Genomic DNA, 27,115 nt, shown 5'->3' on the forward strand with positions numbered 1-27,115 from the left:
TAACATACAACAAAGAGAATGCCACAGCAGCAGGCCGACTCTAGGGTTATCTAAGCGAGCCTCAGAAATCTTAATTACAAGTTAGCGTCGCTGCTATGCTTTAGCAGTGTGCGGGTAATTCTATTAGGAGATCTCGCACAGACGGCTCGTGTTGCCTTTGAAAGTGTTGCATACTTGGCTTTTTCATTTCCTCATCATGTTTCATCAATTGTAGATCAGCCCTGGATCAACGATTTGTTTGTGATGTGGCGTGACTTTGTGCGGAGGGAAATTGTGTTTCTGTGGGTGTTGAAGGCAAAGTAGCTTGCGGCTAACACACGCTAGCTTCAGTCTGGGAAGGGGTCTGAATCATCGCCCTGTGATCACAATGAGACATAAATTGGAGGTAAACAGTAGCACTACACTGCAACCGGCTAATAATGTTATTAGGAGGATCGTAGCTTATGCTTTTATGCTTAAAATGCCCAAATCTTTCTGATTGTTTTGTTCATAGCATTAGCAGTGTGTTCATATATCCATGCGCATGCATAAAATGAGCAAACATATGAAATGAAAACGTGAACATCATTAGTTCAATATATCATTAAGTGTGTCTACCTGCATCCTCATAATGATTATAAGGGCTTTTTTGACAACATTGTGATTAAACTTTACCTCATGTAAACGCAATACTTCAATTAAACTAATGTGATTAAGCTCATAATCGTAGTAACCATACTTGCATTAAGTTATGTGGTGTACGCCGATTTTAATAGCAATAAACGTGCATGTAAACACCTTAATCACATTATTACAACTCTCACCACAGTGTGCATGCTCGGACGTACACGGATGCAGCTTCATGAATGAACTCTCTACTCCAAATCTATACGCTCTGTCAAAACAACTTGCTGCTCAGTCTCTGCTCCATATCTTCATCCAGAGACAACGCAAAGAAAGTGATGCACTGTAGGCAAACCCAGTTACAGCAGCATTGCGATGTTTAGCAAGGCGCCGAATAACCTTCCAATACGTCAAATGTGTTTTGCAGTTGATGTAAGTAGATTAAAACAGTGGCCAGTAACATCTGAATTCATCATTTGTATAATGGCGGTAAAAATAACCACACTTTCTAGCGAATAATTAGAATAATGAAAATTGGATGTAAACGGGAGTGAAGAGGTTTGCTTTTGTCAATGAAACATCTTACTGCAATTAAGTCCTTACTCTGCTTATTGGATATAATTGCAATATTGGTGCACATGTAAATGTAGTCAATTAAATTTCCAGCTGTTTGTGAGACAATTTGGTGTATTTTTGTCTACAATAATTAGTAATACCGTGATGAATCATTTAAATAACTATTACATGAATCTAATGCAATAAACTATAGAGCAATCAAAACTGCTTAGTAAAAACTAGGTTTTTCTAAATAATTTAGATGTCATATAACTAACTTAAAACAAGTTTCTATGTTTTTAGTAGTTTCTTATTCTTTATCCTAAAACTGAAAATAAAGATGTACAACAGCATTCCTCAAATCCGGCCATAGAGGGCCACTGTCCTGCAGAGTTTAGCTCAAATCCTGATCAAACTCACCTATACCTGCAATTTTCTAGTAACTCTGAGATGTTGATTAGCTTGTTCAGTTGTGTTTGATTAGGGCTGGAAAGAAACTTTGTAGGGCAATGACCCTCCAGGACCGGATTTGAGGATTTGTTTTGAACAAACAGGTCAACCTATGCAGGCATACACTTTGTATGCATGTGACGATCTGCAAGTGCACACTTGCGTGTGTGTGTGTGCAAACCCAGTTCAGCCCTAATCTCCCATGCAGTACATGAAGTTTTGTAGTCGCACATGCAATATGTCAGTCGTCACAGCCATGAATGCGACAGCAGCATGAACACAAAGTGCTCATCAGGCCAGCGCATCTCCTGCAGACACTCTGATGCTTGTCAGGTACAGGTGATTTTAATTACAGCCATTATTTACACAGCTGAAACAAAGTGGCAAGGTGGCACTGAACCAGACTGTCAGGCAGCCACACACTCATACTGGCTGGAGAAAGCTCATCTCCTTGCCTTGATCGTCTTTCTCTCCTCCATCCAGCCCACCCCCTCCTCACAGCCTTCTATTTCTCCCCCTGTCTCTTTCTCTCTCCGTCTCCCTGCCCTCCTCCCATTCTGGGTGAAAGGAACATGCAGTAAGAACATTAATCACGCATCATGTTTAACCTTGGAATCATGTCATTTACTGTTAGCATTACTGTCTGCACTGTATCATATGAAGTTAGCCTAATATATATTATGAATTTATTTATTTATTACACTGCTCTTTGGAATACTTCATTCTGACTGGTCATACGCAGCTCTCCACAGTGAAATATTTTATATAAATTTGTCATTTTATATAAAGTCGGTTAAACTATATAATGTTTTTTTTTTTGTCGCTGGCAACTGATTTCCTACATAGCTGTGCTAGTTTCATGCCAGCACGGCGCTGTCTCTTTCTCTTCACATAATGAAATAATTTCAACTCAAGATCAATATTCCATGTCCATTTATCTATTTATTTCCTAAGAAGCTGTATAGTAACAGAGATAATGTCCAGTCATCAGGTCATTATTGCAAAATAAAGCACTCTATGATGATAAAAGATAAGATCACCTAGTTTGTGATACTGACCAAGTGAATATATATGAGTGAATATATGAAGACTTCAGATGCAAAAGCCTCTAAGTGCTATCTGAAATTTTCTTCTAAAATGAGTGTTTTTATCAGGCTGCTATGTTTTAATATTAGTATTTTCACTTTATTGGCAGTTAATAGATCCTTTTCATTACCGTTAAAGTGAAATAACTGAACATAAACATAGAAGCCTGATAAAAAGGCTTTTGCATCTGAAGTCTTCATATCAGTCCCTCCAGAAAAACACTGATTTTTTTTGTGATTGTTGCGGGCAAAAATCCTTGATTTTGCGGCACGTTTTCTTAAAAAATGCGATGGAATATGCGGGATATTTTTGCAATTTTATGCTTGCAAAAACTGCGGTTTGATGAAAAAGAGAAAAAAAGGTGATTCCCCCAACATCCTGTTCTCACTAGGCTACTACCTTAATGTAAAGAGTCATTTCTTATTACTTCCTATGATAAGCAAGCATACTAAATCAGAGAATATTTAAGTTCTCATTCTGCTTTATTTCAGACCTTAATTAACACAAGTTCGCGCGGTCTTTTGCACTTATTTTTGTTGGCAAATGAGAATGATTTGCGTGCTTCATCATGGTTTCACCCTGGTTTCACCTCGGGATTTGTAGATGATGTTCACGTCGCGTAATTACGTCACTTCATAAGGTTCCCATGGCAATAGGGGGAAAAATAATGGTGTTACTTTTAATTACTTGTGTGATGTAAACGCAACATTTTTCAACTTTCTGCTAAGATATATGTGACTTTTTTGCAAAGAAAATACAGGGATAATGAAATCATGCTAGCCCCGCATATTTTGCTTGCTGAAATCGGCAATTTATGCGGCGAAAGTGTGGCGTATTTGAAAAATGCGACCCCCGCATAAATATGCGGACTTTGGCTGATTATGCATTAAATCAGGCGATCGCATAATCGCGTTTTTCTGGAGGGACTGTCATATATATATATATATATATATATATATATATATATATATATATATATATATATATATATATGTGTGTGTGTGTGTGTGTGTGTGTGTACATAATTCTATATTTTAACTATATTTAATATAATTTTAAATATACAATACTTTTTTCAGTTTTTTCAGAACTATATTTTTATAATCATCTCTCTCTCTATATATAATACATTAGTATTATCAGTAGTATACAGTATAATCAGTAATAATATAACTATTGAAAAAATGCAATATATAATATATTAGTTATATTATTAACAAAAAAAAATTAGTTATGTTTATATACAGGTTTAATCCTCATGTGGTGTTCGGGTCATTTTGACCCGAAGAGGATTTTCCTGTTCCCGAAAATGCTAGTTAATGTTATCGCATTGGAATAAAATTTACTGACTTTACTCACACAGAGTCTAACTGCTTCCCAAAAATTTTTTTTGATAATTTTTATAATTTTTTGTGCTTTTTCCCCCACATTGTAACCCTTGTGATGTTCAAAAATGACCGGTTTACAAAAATAGCTTATAAATCACTTGTTACGCTATTTTATCACCAAATATTGGATTAAATCTTTTTGTCAACTTGTTTTCTTTAAGTTAGGGCAGGATTTTGTGCCATTTTGTAATAAATAAAACAAAATAAAAACTATTTCAAAACAAATTTCCTGTTTAAACAGTAAAGCACACTAATGTGATAAACACGTGATAATGTGCAATTTTTTTTTCACATTTTATGCAAAACTGACAAAATTATTCACAAATAACTTTTTTTTTTTTTTACTCAAAAACTGAAGTACATAAGCTCAGATAAATAAGGCCTACAATCGATCAGTTCCAAAAATAAATACAAAACCTGTCCTAATTGAAAGAAAACAATCTGACAAAACTTTTGCAGACCGGTCATTTTTGATTGGGAACACCACAAGTGTTATAGGGTTTTCAACACAGCACAAGGGTTAAATAAAAAAGAAATCCCAGATTTTAAATTTTTGGACCTCACTGTATATTATAAAAAAGCCTCCATCTCTTCCCTTTCTTTTAAGACCACTGAAATCATCCTCAGCTTTCAGGCCAGCTACAACATTCTTTGAGATAACAGGAACCGTATATTATCTGTGGATCGATGGCAAGTAAGGGGGTAGGACATTAATACTGTTTGATCAAAGAGCTGTCCTATTTCTGGTTTGTGTGAAGAAAAAAAGTAGGGGGGTGGGGGTAAATGACATCAACAGTGGTAACGAGGAGAACAAGAAATGTGTGTGTGTGTGTGTGTGTGTGTGTGTGTGTGTGTGTGTGTGTGTGTGTGGAAACAAAGGCTAAGACTCTGGCAGATGTTGCAGGGTCTCTGATGACTGTGTCATGACAGATGTTGTGAAGCATAGCTACGATAGGTATGACCAGACCTAATGATTTCTGGAGCGAGCGCACAGGTACACTAAGAGCAGAACTAATCACACACAGATGGACACACACAGAGAGCTGCAAGAGCAGGCCAGGACACACAGATGTCTCTGCCAGAAACGAACTCACAGCCCTCCGGGAAGGCCGGCGAACGAGCTCCATCTCCGATCGGTTTCTTTAATCATGACTATTAAAGCACGTGCTGTTGGATGCATGTCAGTAATGACCTAAACAGGATGAGACATTATCAGGTATGACATGAACAGCTGAAACAGAAGGTATGAGATGCACATATTTTCTACTACAAAGACTAGTGTGGTTGACATGATTTATGATCAGACGCGTTTCTTAGGGGTAGTCACAATGGGGAATGTTGAGCATGGAGGAGAGGCCCATCTTAAACATTTTATACTGGACCCCATAAATTTTAGGAGGCGATCATAAGTTCACAGCCGGATGGAGCATAACATCAGAATGTAGTGGTTAAAAGGTGTATTTTTAAAAGGTAAATATAGGTGTATTTTTAAAAAATGCAATATTGATCATGCAAAGGCATGCCTGTTTATATTCTCTCTCTCTCTCTCTCTCTCTCTCTCTCTCTCTCTCTCTCTATATATATATATATATATATATATATATATATATATATATATATATATATATATATACATATATATATATATATATATATATATATATATATATATGAAGAGTTTGGTTCCAAAACGCAATAACTCATTTTGATTAATGTGAGTTAATGTGAGTAAAAAGGTGTTTTCTTTACCAAGAAAGTGGCAAGATGAAAACCACTATTTTACATAGCATCTTTTGGTTATAAAAACATTAAAAATTCAAATCTACATTTTGATTTTAAAAAGTTTATTATAAAAACATATTATTTTTTCCCAAAATGCAATAAATTGCATTGCACTTTTCTCCAAAGCAACTTAGAAATGAGAATAGTAGAAGCAATCAAAAAATAAATAAATAAAATAAAATAAAAAATAAAAAAAAATAAAAAAATATATATATATTTCCCATTTATAAATAAATAAAAACATAATTAGACTAAATCAGAACAATACATGATTTCAGTAAAAATTAGTCTCTTTATTTGTCTTTTTTAAAAGCTAAAAATATTCAAGCTAAAACAAAAATTTGAATAAGCTAGTCGACTAGATGACTAGTAAACCAATCCTGTATATACATATTCTGTTTCAGTTAAACACGGCCTTTAAACCAGCACAAATTAATTGCACAGCATTTCATGTGCAAGATTTATCTGTCCTTATCTGTATTATGGGAGCTGTGGATTAATTGTTTCATTTTCCCTATATTGGCCAATTTCATGCTTTTGCACAGTTTGAAAATATTTACACTAGTTACAAACAATTAATTCAATGGCTTGTTAGGCAGCCCAGTGATTTTCTGTGCGAGCGCAGAATGGAGGGTTGGCATCACGTGTGTGCGCTCACATGTGTCTTCATGAGCGAGTTTGGAGAACTGGCATCTGTCATAATTACGTTCACTGTGTTGACAAGCCTCGCCGTCTAACAAGATACATCCCATTATTGCCAGATGTTTTAAAATTGCCATTATAAATGTTTACACTGTGTAGTAACCCAAGCTATTAGTTTCGACTAGCGACATAAAATACTCCAAAAGCCAGCATAAAAACATTAGTGTCAGCTGCTGTAAAAGTTGTGCTATTAATTTTAGCAGAGAGGATGCAATGTCTCTAAATATGGCCCATCTGTTATGGCGTCAAATGGCCCAAATTACTTTACGTAAACAGTTCTATCAAATTATTTTCATCACTGTTTTCACCGCAAACACCAGACGCTCAAAGTTAAAAGGTCGTATTTCAGTATCATCCATGCACCGGCACGTACGCTCGCAACTTTGAGCGCATATGTCATCGGTTAAACAGGCCGCACACGCGTTTTCGCCGTTTCCTGTTTCCTGATAGCTGTGTAATGTTAACACAGCACTGTGGGAATGTGAGTTTGCGAGGTGCAGTGAAAAGTTATCACTGTAAATTAAAGGTATGACCGGTGGAAGCCCAAGGGTTTGCACTGGGGTTATCAAGGGCTTCCACACATCAGCATCTCCTATCACACATCCGATGGTTCCTGTGAAGTGTCATAAACTGCCGGGCCCATTTGTGGATCCCCGCAAAGCCCCCAGGGCCGTCTGCTTTACCAAACACAAAAGCAGTGTTGCCGCTCTCTCTCTCGCTCTCTAAAGTCAATATATGTGGCTCTTTGCCTCCACATATCAGGTATTTTCTCCTATCTGAGTTGAGCCAAGGATCATAACCCCCTTCTATCTCCCCTAAAAAAAAATAGACTGCTGGGCTGGGAAATGTAGTCCTGTCTTGTTAAAAGGATAGAGTTATGCTTTATTTTGAGGTTCCACATTTGATATTCTACTAACTATAAGTAACTTTGCATCTACAGTACATGTCAACTAACTCTCATTAGAGTAGTAGACTGTAGACAGTGTTACTGTTATGTTAGGGTTAGGTGTTTTTGGTAGGCTTAGTAGAATAAGTTGACATGTAGATGCAAAGTTATTTATAGTTTGTAGAATATCTAAAGTGTAACATCAAATTAAAGTGTTACCAAGGATAGTTCACTCTTAAAAAATGAACATCTTGTCAATTATTACTCTCCGTCATGTTGTTCCAAACCTGTATGACTTTTATTCTTTGAATACAAAAGGATAGTCTGAAGAATGTACTGCTTCAAAAATGATGCAAAAGCATCATGAATGTATCATAATAGTAGTTCACATGCTATATTACATCTTTAGTTGGGGCATATTCACAGATATAAACAAGGCTGTGAGGGATAGACAGTTTTTACAATGGCATGCACGGGTACTACAACACAAAACTCACTTTCAAAACTCACTCACTTTTCTACTGATTTTTTTTTTTTTTTTTTTTTGAAAAGATGTCTTGTCAACTGAAAAACTGCCATGTTGTTAAACTACTGTACAGTACAATCCATTGAACACACTGTACTTCTATCCCTCACTCCCTCATGATCATTATGGTCAAAAGTTTTATGACACGGCTGACCAAGGTCTATATAGTCTTGTGTGAATAACAAACCAAAATTCAAATCATTATTCACTGATAATCTCATTATGTCATTGAGTTGAAATCAAGAAACCAGATAAGACAGCGATTCTAGCGAACTAGCAATTAATGAATGAATCGTTCAGACTGGTTGTGTGAATCAAATGGTTCTTTTAAAAGATTCAACTTAAACAATTCGTTCCCACACTATATTACCCTATATTTAAGTTTTATGAATACATATAATAGCTTCGTGTGAGGAATTCAAGGCATTATTCACTGATAATATTACTGATTCATTAAGCTGAACTCAAGCAATCAGATCAAGTCTGATTCATAAATAAATCATTAAGACCAGTTGTGTGAATCAAACCAAAGGATTCATTGAAAAGATTGAACTCAAATGATCAATTTAATTACATAATATATTTCAATTTACATAAGTTTTCTGCATTCCTTCAATAGCCCTGAGTGAGTTTGAACCAAAATTCAAGTCACTATTTGCTCACATTAAGTTGAACTCAAGCCACCTGATTCATGAATAAAATCATTCAGAGCAGTGAATCAAAATAAATTATTAACTGAAAAGATTCAACTCAAATCAACGATTCAATCACAAGTTTCAGCATCAGTACTTCTCACATGAATCATCATAACCACTAAAGAGATCTAAAGTGGATGTTTTTCCTTACGCAAAGCTACTGTGTGGCTCAAAAGACCTTTTTATAATACTTTTATGAAGCCTTGAAACCTCCGAAGCCCATTAATTGTAAAAAGAACAACCAGTACATTCTTTAGAACGTCTCCTTCTGCATTCCACAGATGAATTAAAGTCATAAGGTTTGAAATGTCATAACGCTGAGTAAATGATGACCGAATTTTCATTTTTTTGGGGTGAACCTACAGCTTTTACAGGCAGGAACGGTGCATCATAAGAGCTCAGGTAGATCAGCGGATTTGCTCTGCGGTGGTTGAGCAGGAAAGCCATGGCTTTAGGAGCTTTGTGTCAGCTGATCCCAGCACTGCACAGGCTCTGTAACACACACCAGGAAAAGCACAGGTCACCGGGCAAACGGGAGGGATGTGCGAGTATGCATGTGTGTGTGTGACTTGGCCCTTGGCATGTTTTCCTGATGCAGAGTGGGGGTGACAGACAGAGCTGACAGGCCAACCTTTGCACTGTGTAATAGACAGACAGGGAAGTGGGAACCGCACTCTGTCAGGGGGGAATACAGACATAAACATGGCCACTCTATCACCCACACTTGCCTCAATGACAAAACATATTAGCGGTGGAGTTCTCAGTGCAAACCTCTGCGCTTAAATTCGCTGATGATCTGCATACACACACACACACACACTTAGTGCATGTGAGAAAGTGTGCCGCCGTGGGACCGCATAGCCTGCACTAATTGCAGTTTTAATTGTTGTGGTGATTCTAGTGTGTCACTGATATATCTGATGAGTCTGACGTGACTTATTGACAGATCTCTAGAGCGTGCGCGGCGACCTGACAAAAACGCATTGATTAATTACTAGCCATCCAAGACAATTAACTGGAACAGAATGCGAAAACAAGCGGCGAGCAACTTTCGCCGCGCCGCCATCCTACCCTCGTTTAAACCCTCTGAGGATACATCAAACAATTTCTTTCCCTGCGTTTCCATGGCAACGCTAATATATTAGCTCACCAGTGTTACTGGAAAGCATTTCACTTGACAGTTTTAAAAATGATTTAAAAGCCGGCTTAGTATGTGAATCTCATCCACACTACAGTAAATCAGGCTGTGGATGAATCCCTCTCCAGCTGCTATGAAAGGATCGGGGAGGGGAAGAGGCTCCTTTGCCTGTGGTCTTGCCGGAGAGGCTAGTTTGGGTGAAATATCTGCAGATTCCTGCTGTTCTCATCCATTGTTCACACTCTAGAAAAACCAAGCAGACACTTAGGCCATTTGTTTTCACAAGCCAAAAGTCTCAAAACACTAGCTTCTAATTATACACATTATACAGTATTGAGTGCATAACAATTTGAGTGAAAAACTGAATTTAAGAAAGTAGCATGCATTTCAGAATTTATTTATACTTATTATGCCTCCACCTTTAATGACACTTGAGCTGCATAAACTCCACAAATGTATTTCAGTTTGATTTGTGGACAAGAAATAGTGAAGAATCTTAAATAATATGCCATAATGGGCCCTATAATACACCCTGCGCAATGCGACGCAAGGCGCAGCGCAAGTGTGTTTGCTAGTTTGCGTCCGGCGCCGTTCGCGTTTTCCCGTTCAGCGCCACGCCCTTAAATTAGTAAATGCATTTGCGCCAGTTAGTGCGCCCATGGGCGTGCTGGTCTAAAAAAGAGGTGTGTTCAGGCGCATTGCCGGCGCATTGCTATTTTAAGGAGCTGAAAATAGACTGCGCCATAGACCAACTCAAACCTGGTCTAAAGTCTAAAGTCAATGGCGCAATATTTTTTTGTTAGAGCGCGTTGGTAGAAACTGCGCCTCTGGGCGTGTCCACAGTGCGCGTTGACTTTGCTTATTACACACAGGGATGCGCATCACACAAACATGCCAAATATTAAAAACAAAAGGATTACAGTGTAAAAGAATATTGTGTAGGCTACATAAATATAAAAATTTAACTTCGCTTAACTTCTAACTAAACGTTTAACTTCGCGCACGAGCAGATCGGTTTCTTCGCTTGAAAAGCGTTCAGCTTTTCCTCCAACAAATTCCGCGATGTAAATAGCAATCCGCCATGGCGCGAGCGCATCTCACTCTTAAAGGGAATGGGAGATGACACTCTGATTGGTTTATTGAACGTTACGCCCATTACTCTTTAAGAGAATAGGGACAACCCATTTCAAAAATGCGCCCCGGCGCACGGACCGTTTTTCCGTCGTTAAAATAGCAAAAGTGGATTTGGACACGCCCTGAGTTACTTTTATACCATTTTACAAAAGTGTTTTTACTTCAAAAAAATGCTGTTCCTTTGAATTTTCTATTCATCAAAAAAAATCACAGTTTTCACAACAATATTAAGCAGCACAACTATTTTCAACATTGATAATAAGAAATATTTCTTGAGCAGCAAATCAGCATATCAGAATGATTTCTGAAGGATTCTGAATGGTAACGTATGTAACTTAAGGCCCCGTTTACACTAGTGCGTTTTTGTTTTAAAACGCCTAAGTTTTGCTATGGTTATGCCTGTCATTTACACTACGCCGGCGTTTTCGAACCTTGAAAACGGAGACTTTTGAAAATGCTGCAGAGCCCGTTTTAGTTTGAAAATACCGGGGTTGTGTTTCAGTATAAACCATAAAACAGACCAAAACGGAGACTTTTGAAAACGATGGTGTGGCTGCCCACATTCACTCTGCGTATCCTTGATGACCGTGTAAACAATAACATGGAGACTGAACTGCAATCTTTGTTGTCATTTTTGGCAGCCATTGTGCAGTTAAACTCTGCATTTTTTTAATACTGCAGCTGCCTACATGCACAAGAGGCAAGTTGGCAACTGTTTACACTTTGCCCAGTGTGCATGAACGGTCATGTGACATGCGTTTTCGGCCGTGTAGTGTAGACAGAGATCGTTTCTGAAACGCTGTGGAAACGGCAGTGTAGACGAGGATCGTGTTCATTTTAAAACGCCGTTTTATGTAAATGGGGCCTAAGTATGCTACCTTCAAAGATATCTCATTTTAGCCTAATTCTAAGACATTCTAAGAATGCATTATGACTAGCTCAGTAATTATGAATAAATCTATATTTAAATACCCAATATTTGTGAGAAGGACATTTTATGGTTCAGTTCGAGTATCACACGTTTATATTAAACTCTATTGGAATTAATTGTGCTTAAATTCTTCAGTGTCGAGCACAACATTTGAGGTACTGAGTGCGTTCCAAATTAGTCAGCTATAAATTTCCATGAGAGTATGCTGCCTTAGTAGTCAGCTACCTACGTAAGACACAGGCAGCTCACTACATTTTGGAACCAAGCCACAACCTCCCAAAAATGAGGAAGTGAACGCTTTTGGACAGGATCTCTGCTTCTTGCTCCCATCACAGCATGCGTGTATCTGCTAATACTCGTCTATTCTACAGCACTCTTCCTCTCCGCCCGCCGATGCATGACACCCTCTTACAGAGCCCTGCTTGCTGTTCTCTCTTTGTCTTCCCCCCCACCAACTTGTTTTATCTCCCTGAGTCTTTCTCGCTTTCTCTCCACCTCCGTCTCCCCCCTCCCTTCTTCTGGTGCGTTTCCCTGCCCCTCTCCGATTGAGCTCACTCTCCCCTAGACGGCGCAGGTTGGTGCTGGCGCACATAACAATTGCAGAGGAGCTTCTAGCACTTACAGTAAATGAAGCTCAGGCAGCAGCCCACTGAGATGCATTAGATTAGGTAATTGAGATATGAGTGATGGCGCAGGCCGGCCCCTGCCGCAGAGGTCTTGGAAATAAGCATTTGCCGCATCCGGCGTATTACAGCCTCAGATTATGGAGGACCCTGATAGAATAATGTCAGCCGAACACAGGGCTAAAATTGAACTGTCAAGAACTGTCAAATACACAATAATGTGCTCGGCAAACCCAAGTCATTTTGCCACTCTGAACGGCTCTGGACTGGATGACGGACTATACGCCGGACCACATGAGTTTCAGTGTGCACTTTGAGAAAACGTGCATCTGATGCGTATTCAATTTGAGAAACTTGAGATGCTAATGATTTTAAGCAGAACCGCTTCCGTTGAGTCTCCTAACAGGATTTGCGAGGGGAAAACGTATTTGTTTCAGCACTGTTGGTTTTCTATGAGAGAACACCTCGTTCCCTGCTGAATCTGCTGTGTTAGCGTGCTAAAATAATCACCTGTGTGTGGATTAATGGTTTTAATTCTGAGGACTGGCAGGGCGTAACCGCACGAATGTCCATATTTCCATCCGTGGCCTGCTAGCTGTGAAGTTAAATTGATTTAGGCCTTGGCATCTCCGAAACATGATGCCGTAAACAACTTGGCTTCAGTTCAGCACGTTTGTGCATCACAGAAAGAGACCTATATATATATATATATATATATATATATATATATATATATATATATATATATATATATATTCTACAGCAAATCTCAACTTTACCTGCATACATACAGTATAATCATGTGAAAATCTATAAATGAGACCTATATATATATATATATATATATATATATATATATATATATATTCCACAGCAAATCTCAACTTTACACACATATATACATCATACTAATGTAAAACGATATATGTACTACTTTCCATAGCAAATCTCAACTGCTTGATTGTTTATATTGTTGGAAAATGCAAACAATTTTATTGCCCTGCTAAATGTGACTACAGTAATAAGACATGAAGATATTAAGATATTATAAACATTAACATCTTGATTTTCTGTAAAGCTGCTTTGAAGCATTGTGTATTGTGAAAAGCACTATACAATTAAAATTGACAAGACCAAACATAAATATTCATGGCTTATTTCCTTTATTTACAGAGTGTAGCCCTTAAGTGATCCTTATGAAAACAAACCATATTATCACTAAATGTATAAAAAGGTTGTAAATCACCCAAGCGTATGATAAAAAACAGCTCTCTGGTGATGTTTTTTCTTCTTTCTGGATTGAAGACAGAGATATCATCACTTGAAATAACCCACAAATCAATACCTCACTGTTAGCATGTGCTCACCAACTTCCAGTGGCAGCACTTCATTTAGGTAATGGCCTAAAGAGCCAGTGGGAAAAGAGTGGACTGACATGGCAGCCCCACGCAGCACACACAGCAGAGTGCACTTAAAGCACAGCCGACTAAATCAGGGCCAATTAGTGTGTCTGTGGACCGCAGCAGCTGGGCTAAGTCTGGGGGCAGAGGTGCTCGGGGCTGGAGCTGAAAAATTGTGGTAGTCCTGAAGCAGGCCTTTCCTGAAAGAAAGAGAGGAGGGGGGTATGCGAGGGAGAGATAGAAAGAGGACAGCGGCCCACTGTCGGTCAAAGAACACAGTGCACTCTTTTTCCGCTAACCTCGCCCTACATCAATCACGCAAGCTGGAGGTAGAGTGAGAAGTCAACTCGGCCACTGAGGAAAAATATCTGTAATGATTGACGCAGGGGCTGTTGTGTTGACCTCTGCGCTTTTATGGAGACTGGCTGTAGTAAAACACTTTCATTACGGTCTTGTTTACTATTATGTGATGTATGCTGGAGTTTTATGACTCTTAAATCCATGAATATAAGCTTTGAAGCCATCTTTATCCTAGTGTATTCCTAAAAACATGTTATATACCGTACATATTTAAATTTTACAGTCTTTTTCTTCCAGGAAAACAGACCAAACAGACCGGCTGCTAATGCAGCCAACTAGTGAGTATAAAGTCATGGTTGAATGCGACCTAACTAAAGACTATTTACTATTAAAAAAAAGAAAGAAAAAAAAGATGTGGTGATATTTAGTATTTTCATGTTGAGTTATTTTAGTATTATTTATATACTATTATAGTATTTATTATTTTGAATTATCTTTTATTTTTAGATTTTATATTTAATTTTAGTTTAAGGCTTAAGTAATTATGTGTTTGTCATTTTTTTTTTTTTATATATTTCTATATAACTTTCATTTATTTTTATTTCAGTAATTTTAGTACTTAAAAGGAAATTAGAAGTTTCTCATCTTTTCAGCTTTATTTTGATTTCCGATTATTTATTTATTTACTTATTTTTTTTTACTGAAACAGCAATTATTTTTAATAGTTTTAGTTAACAATAACAATGGTTATGGCCAATATTAAAAATTATGTATATGCACAAAAGGCTATAGTCAATCAACCATTTCAAGTGAATTTAGGCATCGCAACATTATCATGTAATGTATGAAAATGGATATTGATGTTTGCAAAAGATTCCATGTAACAGTGTTAATAAATCATAACTGTTTTTAAAGATCAACTTTCAGTGAGTGTTAGACGATAGCAAAGTTAATCTAAATGTAAAAATAGGGTATGTATATCTAATATCACATACTGACTGATACTAACACACACAACAAAAAACAAAAACAATGTGGTACTGATATATCATTGGTAAATTCCTAAAAAAAAAAAAAAAAAAATGCCTCTCAGCAATAGAAAATGGGTCAATGTTCACTGTGATTTTGCCAAGTAAGACATGTTCCGGGAACAGACCATCACTTCTGTCTGAATTTAGTCCTAACCCTATCCATATCCCTAAACCTAACCCTACCCATAACTTATCCCTAAAATCAGAGGGAAATGATAAGTGAATAACAGTGTTGTGGAAGCACCTAAGCCTGGTTGTACCCCAAAACTTGACATAAACTGTAAACTTGTCCCTCAAATCTGATTGATTTGGTAGATTGGATAGTTGTTCCAGGATCAACAAAGATGTCGATTGAGGAACATGTTGTACTTGGTGAAATCACGTTCACCATATGTCAACGCAGGAGACAGAAAAGTGCAATTTACACAACAAAATGAGTTTGATTTGTTGTGGCGTGTGCATCCCCATCTCAAAAGTGGTTGTCTTTGCATCTTGACAGGGGCCATTAGATGCTCTAGCATCTCAAACATCCTGAAGGACAGAGCCGCTGCAGCAGGGTGGTAAGAACCTGATGTGGAGAGCTAAGCGAAGGTATCTTCAGGACAATGAGCAACCCTGAATGTGAACAATCCGAGCGTTTTATTCATCCCACTGTTGTCCTGAGCTGGGGCCATCATGCATAAGCACGCCACCACAAACAAACTGCAGCATGGGCGCCTTCGCCACTCCTGATCGCCTCCACTGTTTCAACCTGCAAATTCCTTTGGCTTGTTTTAAAGGGAGAAGCGTCCCATTCTGTCAATGTCACCGCGGATATCCCTATATACAATGCAATTGAAGATAAGCCTAATCTTGCACACCCACACGGCATCTTCATTTTTTCCCCTATCAAAGCCGACAGTATGTACAAACCAGCGGATTAGCCACAGACTTCTATCCTTTGGAATAAACTCAAGCACAATACGTGCAAAGTAAACCTAGCAAGGACAAAGCACAAATATTGTTCAATGTACATTTAACATATAAATAAAAAATAAAAAAATCCATTATTGAGTATGTAGTATATGACAACGTACAATTGATATTAAATTTCGACTTAATAAAAACAATTGAAACTAGTTAAATGAGCAAAAAAAACAACAACAAAAAAGCCTATTTATGCACTACTTATGCAAAAATAATGCATTTGTCGAATGCTTCTTTCCATTTTATGCTTTTTCACTACAAAACCAAGGCGCAGACATGCTTCCTAATTTGAATAAGATTAGATATACAAGGTATTAGAAGATTTCTGTTGCATAAATACAGGGTTCATAACATCTGCGCTGGTGCACGGTGTCATTTGTGTGTTTACAAATTGAAGTAAATGGATTATGGAGGCCTTCTTTACAACACAGAGATCTACAAACAACACAACAATTCCATGTAGGAGAAATTTCATGACTCTTTATGAGGTAATTTCCTCCATGTCAAACATTAGAAAAGCTGTCTGTGTAGATTAAAAAAACAATATTCAAAGCAGACGCGCAGCTATTGTGCTTTAAGTACGCAGACTAAAAACACAGATACCCTTTAACAAAAGTTATAAATAAAAAAATGATATTATTATTACTACAGTATAGTCTTCTGAGTCTGACTTTTTTTTTTTTTTTTTTTGCCAAAATGCAAATGTTAGATATAAATTTATTTTCATCACATCAGCTAAAGGCCTTAATTCTGCTCTCTTCTTTTAATACTTAGCTTTACGGCCTGTAATTGTATGATTTGCATTTTTTTTCCCGCCCATTATAAATAATCCATGCAACACACGGCCTGGCTGCCAAGCTGGCATCACTTTCTATTTAATCTTGTGAAACAGTCGCTTTATCTCCTTGTTCAACCTGGGGTTTATCTTTTGTTGTGGCACCGTACTATTGATGTGGAAATGTTTACAAAGCAATATACTTGCCCCATTTAGTGAAAGCGAGAGTTCAAGGTATTAATATGATCATTTTATCACCCCCAGCGTGCTTCTCTCAGTCATTGACTTAATAACAGGCACTGTTTTCTTTAATGGCTCCTTTGCCTAGGATGTGGCGTCTTGTTAACAATGCAGTAATATGGAGGCAGCATTTATACGTATCACCAGGAGAGCAGAGACAGTTTTTTGTTTTGTTTTGTGGTGCAGAACTATCGACCGTGGTATTCTCCTTCAACTCCCTGTGGGGTTGAGAGCGGAGCCCCCGTTACATCGGCGTGTGCTCCATTATCATTTCAATACGAGTATGACACACCGGCGCACAGCGGAATGCTACGTTTCTATTTCCACTCAACAACCGATAGCAAACGGCATCTGCCCGGTGTGAGGTTTCCCCGGCACCCCCCTCCCCCCGCCCCTTTGCCCTGCCGCAAGCGAAACAGCAACACTAGCAACTAGCGTAATGTGCGCCGTGAGGCCCTGGCAGCACAGGACAGGCTAAGACTATAACCAGTTACATAATCGCCGCAATAAACACGTTCCGATTGTGCTCAACACACAGCACTTAACTCCCACTGACGATAACAAAGTACGCAGCAACCCTTCGCCAGCTTCCAAGGGAAATAAAAGAGGGAGCGATCTAAAACTATACTTCATTCTCACACTCAAGGGCCATGCATTTTCCAAACGATGAAACATATAATCATTGCGGCCCGGGGATATTTTACAGTCGACGTACTGTACATGGTGTTTGAACAGTCTGGATCTTTGTTAAGTCATGGGGAATAATCGGATATGCAAAATGGGTGCTCGTTTCATTTTATTTGGAATTCATAATAAATAGTGTGAGACTATATTAAACATTTATTTGAGAATAATTTTGTGATATAGTGTAATATAATATTGTGTTTTCAATGTGAATCCCCTTTAAAGCAAAAAAAAAAAAAAAACAGTAACATTTCACAATTAACATTAACTAATATGATATGATTAATAAATGCTTTAGAAATATTATTCATTGTTAGTTCATGCTAATTTCAACATTTCTTAATACATTATTAAAACAGAAAGTTGCATCTGTTAATATTATTTAATAGACCTGAGCAAACATGAACTAAAAATAAACAATTAACAAGGATGAATAAATACTGTAACAAATGTAACGTTCATCGTTAATGCAATGTTAGTTAATAACTAACATTAACTGATGGGACCTTACTGTAAAGTGTTATCAAAAAATCATATGGGAAAAATGGCAAAAGGGGAAAAAAATATATATATATTTATACTGTACAAACATTATTTGTCTATCCCCTAACCTTAAACCTACCCATCACTATAAACTTTCTGCATTTTTACATTTAAAAAAAATCACTTAGTATGATTTATAAGGAAAAATTTCCTCATGGAGACCAAAACATTTCCCCGCAAAGACAAGGATTTCGGATATTACCATTTTTGCGAGGAGATTTTGTCCCCATGATGTAGGGTTTACCAGGAACACACACAAACACACACACACACACACACACGTTGTGTTTTTGTGAATTGTGGGGACATTCCATAGGCCGTAATGCATTTAATACTGTACAAACTGTATTGTGGGGACATTGTAATATAAACAAGTACCCACAATGTAATATAAACAAGTACACACACACACACACACACACACACCAATTTAATAATATATTCTCTTTTCTAATTTCTGTCAAGAGGAGCTGCATTTGAAATGAGAGGACTGGCAGAAATCTGCATGATGTATTCAGCATCTAATGAGCGGCAGGGTGAATTGTAGGCACAGGGCACATGCAGTGCCCTGCGAAATCCCCTCTCCTGCACACTGTGATTATTCACCCTCATGTAGCTTTGCACTTCCTCTATTCGGTCAAGCCCACAGGATTTACCAATCCAAAGCTCTGACGGCTCGAGAAAAAGAGGCCTGTCCTCCTCCAGAAGGGCTCCCTGCTTTGAGACGCCCTGGCTTCCCGCACTGCCAGGGCTCAGGCGCACCACAACTGAGCCGCATCCATCTGTGTGCCTTGTAGGTGCTGTGGAGATAACCAATTTTTCAAAGCACAACCAGAACTTGCATAATGCCTCATGCACCCACGTTATGACTCACTAAATTACATAAACAGAATGTGGGGTATTCTCTGTCTCTCTCCCTCTTCCTCGCTCGCTCGCTCGCTCGCTCTTTTTGCTTTTTTCCTGCTATTGTTATTTCTTCCAAAATCATTTTCGACTAAACAAAGCTACTGAAAACAATGTAATGAGGGTATAAAAAGACATGTCAGCTTATGTAGAGGATCATGTTTTCTTTAGGATGATAGAGGGGAAGACAATGTACACCACAGTGTGGGAGATTAAACCACACATAAAAAGTGGGGGAATAAAATCATTTTACTTAATTTTAATCTGAAAATGAGCTCTCGTATACAACAGACTAAAGCAATAAAAAAGTTTGGATAAAAATTTGCTTAAAAAGTTAAAATGACAATATGTAAATGTCACATGGACTTTGAATGACATTTCAATTAAAAATGCTTGCCAAATGGAAATAAAAACTAATAAAATATTTGTACAAATTTGTGACTTAACACTAAACTCCTCCCACAAATGATGTTCCCCATGATCAACCAATTAAAACAGTCATATGGTTAACTGTGAATGATAGACTGGAAGTTATATTTTACATTTATGCGATTCCTCATTTTAAATAATTTATGCAAACATTTGAATAAAAAATGTGAAATCAAATTAAGCATTAGTAAGCTGGTTCAAATATATAATTCATATTGTGTTTTGATTTGCTAAATGTGTGGACAATAGTTTTTATTTATATTTTTAGTACATGTTTGCTCATTACAACTTACATTTTACAAACATTTTAGATTCATTGAGTAACAAAATGTAGCACAATATGCAAATAAAATCTATTTAAAAAAAACTAAACTATAGCAACTACACCCCTCCAACAAATTATATTACACACAAACAGCCAATCAAATACTGTCAGCATTGAATTATATTTATTGACATTTTTACCTGCTTATACTGCACAAATATACAATGCCACACATTTAATCAAATTTACATTTAAGTACATTTGAATAAATGTACTTAAACGCATTTCCACAGTATATACTGGTGAAAATATAACTTCCAAAATATCATTCAATGTCTTACACATGACCGTGTTTTGATTGGTTGATTGACTGAACAATAGTTTTCATTAAAATTGGGACACATGTTTGCTTATTTCAACCAAAAAAGTACAGTAAGCCAAAAAATATAAATAAAACTATCAACTACACGCCAAACCCCTCCCAGAAATGATGTTACACACAAACAGCCAATCAAAACAACGCCATGTGGTCAGAATTTAATGATATGCTACCTGTTTATATTACATGTGTGATTCCACACATTTAATCAAATAAAAATATTAAAAGATCTCAGTTAAATTTGAAGTCAATAAGTACAAATACGGCCCGAAAATGTAAATAAAAACTGCTGTTTCAGAACAAGCAGCTGCATTCTTAACTCCTCCCACAAATGATGTCCCACACTAACAACCAATCAAAACACAGCCATGTGGTCGGCATCGAATGATGCGTCAGAAGTTACGTTTCAACCTCCTTCTGCAGTATAAAAACACATGAATCCACACTCTCAATCAAACGGATGCGTACCGAACACCAATTCACTACAGCGTCCCTTCATGTGCGAGTCAAGTCACGGCCCAAGTGTGTCACATAAAGTGTGTTAAGTTCAATTGTTAGTTGTAATTGCTCTCGTAAGTACTTTCCGATGCAGATGTCATTATAATCATTATCATTTTTGCAGCCTGAGAGAGTCATCAATATTCCAACAAAGGTTCAGAGAGGGAGAGCGAGCGTGTGCGAGGGAGCGAATATCAACAAAACAAACTATAATTCCCCGCTATTTCAATTACCCATCATTAGCTCGCATTTCCATCCCATTGCCATTCCCCCAGCAAAATCAAGGTCTCTCACACACATCCCCATTAGCTGTGATAAAAGCATGCCTGGTGTTTAGCAACAAAAGCAACTCGCTGCTCTGTTAGCTGACTGATCACACTATGAGACCCAGGCGTTCTCTGACATTAACACACACACACACACACAAATACGCGCATCCGTCCGTGCACCGGCGCTCAACTGGAGTCCTCAGCGAGAAATTCCCTTTCCTTTGTAGGTCAGACTTAGATCCAGGCATACTCAGATTGAAAATTTCATTAGAAAACTGCCGTACACCCACCCCACTCTCTTAGCCCCGGGTCTCACGACACTATATTGATTTTAATAGATACCAACTCACCCCCTCGTGACGCGAGAGCTCTTGTGTGGAAGAATAGCTACCAGGCAGTGTTAACAGTGGCCGCACAGCTCCATGAAGCAACACTCATGCACTCTCACACTGAATGGAAAAGGATCATTTCAAACAGCAAGGCAAGAAACAAAAAAAGCCACGCGCAAGGGGGAAGCACACAGAGACAGAACGAGGGAAAGAGAGAGAGAGAGAGAGACAGGGAGGGAGAGAGAGAGAGAGAGAGAGAGAGAGAGATGGGAAATTAATAATCCCAGAGACAAGTCCCCTCTGTGTTATTCATCAGGCTGCTTTCTTGCAAGCTGCGGAGGAGCGGAGATATGCAGATGGGAGGGGCCAACGGCACACTCCATTGGTTCGCGTGCCTCATTCCTATACATCGCAGCCAATCCACTTTTTTTTTTACCGTGCCGCCTCGCCTCGGAGGTACAAATATACAGTAGCTGTCTTGCGGTTTCGCTAGAGGGAAGAGAGGAGAGGATAAAAGACAAATGAGGAGCTAAAAAGGGGGAAAGGGGAGGAAGGAGCGGGGAAGGCGCTGGATGAGGAACACTGCTTAGGGGCTCAGCAATGCTGCCTTCAGTTAATGCACTGTTAACTTTATTTGAGCTGACTTCCCATTTGATCCTCTGCGTTGGAGTCACTCCATGGTGGGCAATTTCTTCCCAAATCACATCGTAATGAAATTGCTGGCTATTTACTAAACTTATACTAATAATACTGTATATATAAAAAGAGAGAGGAACACACACGAAAAACAAACAAACAAACAAACAAACAAACAAGTGAAATAATGCAGGTAATGTTGGCTGGCTGCCCTTGCTGTCAGACATTACAGGCAATTCCTTGCCTCCATTTTCCATGTTACAATGAATACATTTCACAGCTCACTTGCTCTAAAGTGTGGGTGGTACAGCATAACAACCTACACCATGTGAGAGAATATCTAACACTTTCACCTCTCTCTTTTTCTCTGGCGTTGCAGTAAAGCGAAGCGAGTCTCCAAACCTCCACACTCAGCCAAGCTCATCAATTATTGAGGCTGCACATCGGCCCCACAAAATCTGATGCTTTAAATGTAGTTTTGTGTTACAGTCTGAGCGAAAAAGCTGATGCAGAGGAAAGGCTTATTTCACTCCTGTGCGCAACTGTGCGGTCTTTGCTAGGGCTACGTTGTGTTGAACAGTTGAACGCTGTTGTGTTTTTTTTTCACCATGACAAAAAACAAAATTGGACTCCAATGACTCATTATATGGACAAAAAAAATATAGGACTGAGACAAATCACTCAAAAACAGCCAAGTCAAGCACAATGACGGCCATTTGAAAGTGAACTGCTGCAGGCAATTTAAAAAATGGGTGGGTCATATTGCTGTGAAATACATTATATTTAATTATTTGGCAATACAATTACCAATATATGTGACCCTGGACCACAAAACCAGTCATAAGTCGCATGGGTATATTTGTAGCAATAGCCAACAATACATTGTAGAGGTCAAAATTACCTGATTTTTCATTTATGCCAAAAAATCATTAGGATATTATGTGAAGATCATGTTCCATTAAGATATTTTGTAAATTTCCTACCGTGAATAAATCAAAAATGTATTTTTGTGAGTGTATATGCATTGCTAAGGACTTCATTTGGACAAATTTAAAGGCGATTTTCTCAATATTTGGATTTTTTTACACCCTCAGATTTTCAAATAGTCGTATCTCAGCCAAATATTGTTCTATCCTAACCATACATCAATGGAAATCTGATTTATTCAGCTTTCAGATGATGTATAATCTACATTTCAAAAAATAGACACTTATGTCTGGTTTTGTGGTCCAGGGTCACATATATGTATTAGATCAATTAAAAAGTATTAGACCAATTAAAAAATATAAATAAAAATACTTGTTTATATTAATCGTTTTATACTACTTCTACTAATAATGATGGCAACACTTTATTTTAGGGTCTTTTAACTAGTTGCTTATTAGCATGCATATTACTAGAATATTAGCTGTTTATTAGTACTTACTTATCCTACATTCTTTATCCTACCCAATACCTAAACTTAACAACTGCCTCACTAACTATTAATAAGCAGTAAATTAGAAATTTATTGAGGGAAAAGTCGCAGTTAATATTTAACGTGTCCCCTATACTAAAGTGTTACCATAACGAGGATCATAGTTATTATTATTACTGTTATTAATCATGACATACAATACATTTTAATCTTTAAAAACTGTTAAACTGATGAATTAAAGACAAATTCATTAGTTTAGTGTTCTGTTGTACATATCATTATGTACAATAAAATTATGTTAATATTATTTTGATCTTTAACATCAGTTCAGGTTTTGCTGTGCAAACAGTCTAAAGCTAGCCAGCTAACTCTTCATTCTGACTTACCCTTATTCCACCACACTCACAGAACTGAGAGGTTTATTGTCTTGTGTGCAGATTGGTTGAATCCAGATTGGGGCTGCTCATTTCAATGGCTGAATGTGCCACAGTAATTTCACATTTTGGCACAAAAAGCAGCCACCGCAGGGGGGCTATGAACAGTCAGTTGGATATGGCAAGGGACAGTCATGTGAAATCGCAGACCGAATGCGAGCGGTGAGAGGCCAATCCTGGCTCGTTGTAATCAGCTAATTAAGCACTTCAGTCAGGCCGGCAAATGCTGCCACATTTCCCTTTGTTATCAAATTCATTATTCAACGTTTAAAAAAATGGAAGGGAACACTAACAAGATGGACTAGAAGCTCATACAAAGTATGAGCAGGAGGTTGAGATGTGACATCTCTCTCTCTCATTTTCTGTAACATCTTGGGCCAGATCTGGAATCTGATACTCTCCGAACGCAAACACAAACTGCTTGGCTGATCTGCGGGATAATGGGAGTGTGGATGTGTATCAGTGGCATAACTGCGCCAGAGAAACAGACGGTAATTACCATTGCCCTCTCTCTCACACCTCCAGTGCACACACACAGGAAATGGGAAATGGGCTCGGGCGATAGCGAGCCACCTAGCCTCCTCACCTCATTCCCCACCAATTCAAACTAATCTACTTCTTGATTTCAGAGGGAAATCAACAAACATTCATTCCATTGAATCCTCACCGCTCCACGTGGGGAAGGAGGGGGCTATGAGAGTAAAAGCGAGCAATGGGAGCCCATTGAAAATGATTGTCTCATTCAGCCGCGGCACACGCGGAGGCCTTTATCCAAACCTGGCTTGAAGCTCATCCAGAACTTTCTATCACATTACAAACGCCCAGTACTGGAGTGCCTGAGATTAATCACAGGTTAAATGTGCATTTATGTACACTGCGTAGCCCGATAACAAGCAAAAACAGACGGGGCTTGGGAATTAGTTCATTCGGGGAAAAAAAACAATGCTGGAAAACATGTCCAGAACACATCAATATTCATGAAATGTTTCTACTTTGTAGATGAAGAATGAGGGAAAAGACCATCCATAAGCGTTGATTCACAAGGACGGCTCTGGGCGATGTCTGATGGTTCTCTTGTCCGCCCGTCGGCTCTTTTTTATCTCGCCGGGCTTACGGAGATCTTATTGCTTTTATTTTCTGTCATTAAATTCTGTGATAGAATTAAGGATAAGAGCAGCTGGGTACTACATCAATAGAAAATCAATTATATTGTCAAAACTCAGATGTATGACCTGCAATGTTTCATCTGCTCTGAAAAATATCTGAAGAAATAAAATAACAAATGGTTTATTTTTTGAAGTTTAATCACAATTTTCGATCTGAACCTGAAAAGCTGTTTATCCGCTTCCGTGACATTCATATTTGTGACAACCATATCAAGTAATTCAGTGACAAACAAAGTAAACAACGGCCAGAGCTCGGCTCATACATTTTAAGCACTTTCCCAGAGGAAATCGACATCTAACATCACTCTCGCTTAGGCAAAATTCAACAGACCGCTGGTCTGAACAGACTGTACCGACAAAATGGCAGACATATACATATACGAGGATTTCCTCAGGATTATCTCATGCCAAAGTGTAGCCGTTTTAATTGTGCTGATTATATGAGCATATTGTGAATTCCTCGCTGCCTCATCGAGTTCAGACTCGAGAGGGCCCCGGGAGCAGCGTCCGCGGTGCTGAAGGGCTCCTCAAGTCCTCGTTGAAATAATTTCAGGGTGAAGTTGTGACCTCGAGCACCTGAAGTGCCTTTCAATCTACTGTGGCGAGCGCTATGCAAACAATACCTGCCTTCCAGGAGTAATCTCAGCTGCAAATCACGAGGGTTCCTTTAGACGCCATTGGGTCACCGTCAACCCCACGACGTCCAAACTGCTCCATGTGCACCTGCGTTGCTCCCCAACCCCCTTTGCTGTAGTTATTCATAAACGTGTCTGAAACGCTCTCAAATGACAGCATTTGGGAGTGTTTTTCCTCTCTTCTATCTGTTCACTGTTGGAGCTGTAATTGACTTTATGCTCCATTCCCGATATCTTTGACACAGCTGATGTGAGCTCTCAGCGGAGGCTAGAGATATAAGTCATACAATCCAATCTCCCGCTCCACTCAGATCACAGTCACCATTTAATTAAAGCCAGCAATGAACACTTTATTTAATGGCCTGGCCCCTCCCCCTCTCCATTACGCCCACCCCTGACTCCTCACACCTCGCAGAACATCACACAAGATCCTCAATCTAGTCCTACCACAGTATAACCTGCAAACTAGTAAAGTGACAGTAATGTTATTAAAGATTTATATTTCAATTAAATGCCGTTCTTTTGAATGTTCTAGTCATCAAAGAATCAGTTTCCACAAAAATGTTATGCAGCACAACAGTTTTCAACATTGATAATAATAAGAAATGTTCCTTGAGCAGCAAATCATCATATTAGAATGATTTCTGAAGGATCATGTGACACTGAAGACTGGAGTAATGATGCTGAAAATTCAGCTTTACATCACAAGAATAAAGTACATTTCAAAATATAAAGAAAAAGGACATTTTTAAATCGTAATAATATTTCACAATATTACTGTACAGTATTACCTTTTACTGTATTTTTAATCAAATAAATGAAGCCTTGGTGAGAATAAGAGACTTTAAAAAAAGAGCATTAAATTATGTAGCCTATATATTGTGTTTGCAAGGCATTGCCCACAACATAACACTAGAAAAAAGCAAACATACCCAACCGACCTGCACTACTTCATAACACTGAAGCCCATTTTGGAAATATTATTTTTTTGGGGGAAAAAAAAAAAAAAATCAATAAAAACTGGTGTATTGTTGGGGGTCTCGCAGTTCTACCTGCTGGGCCATACAGTAATGTGCAAGCAAGGGGTAATATCTGTTTCTTTGGCAGGAATATTATCCCTTAGTGAATCTGTCACTTCCCATTTCAGTTAACACACTGTTGAGTAGGGTTCATCACACACAGATAAAAAAAAAGAAAAGAAAGAAACTGCACAGCTGAATACAAAGCAGTCTTCAGAACCACACAGGGGCCAAAAGAACCAAATTCTAAGGGACCCCATTCACAACAATAAAAGACATGGGCTGTTTTGCCCCCGGA

At 38.2% G+C, this 27,115-nt stretch overlaps 1 protein-coding gene across 15 annotated transcripts in view; it reads right to left on the reverse strand.

Moving 5' to 3' along the window:
• The window catches only part of rbfox1 (RNA binding fox-1 homolog 1), a 333,513-nt gene that overhangs the window by 65,309 nt on the left and 241,089 nt on the right, over positions 1-27,115 (reverse strand). Inside the window, exon 1 of one of the 15 annotated variants that reach the window (XM_048203276.1) lies at positions 21,532-21,816. The exons of the other annotated variants lie outside the window; for them this stretch is intronic. The gene's annotated coding sequence lies outside the window, so the exon portion shown is untranslated. Of the gene's footprint in view, positions 1-21,531; positions 21,817-27,115 lie in introns of those variants that run through there. 15 annotated transcript variants of the gene reach the window in all.

The sequence above is a fragment of the Megalobrama amblycephala genome, linkage group LG1 (assembly GCF_018812025.1).
Source record: "Megalobrama amblycephala isolate DHTTF-2021 linkage group LG1, ASM1881202v1, whole genome shotgun sequence".
Taxonomy (NCBI): domain Eukaryota; kingdom Metazoa; phylum Chordata; class Actinopteri; order Cypriniformes; family Xenocyprididae; genus Megalobrama; species Megalobrama amblycephala.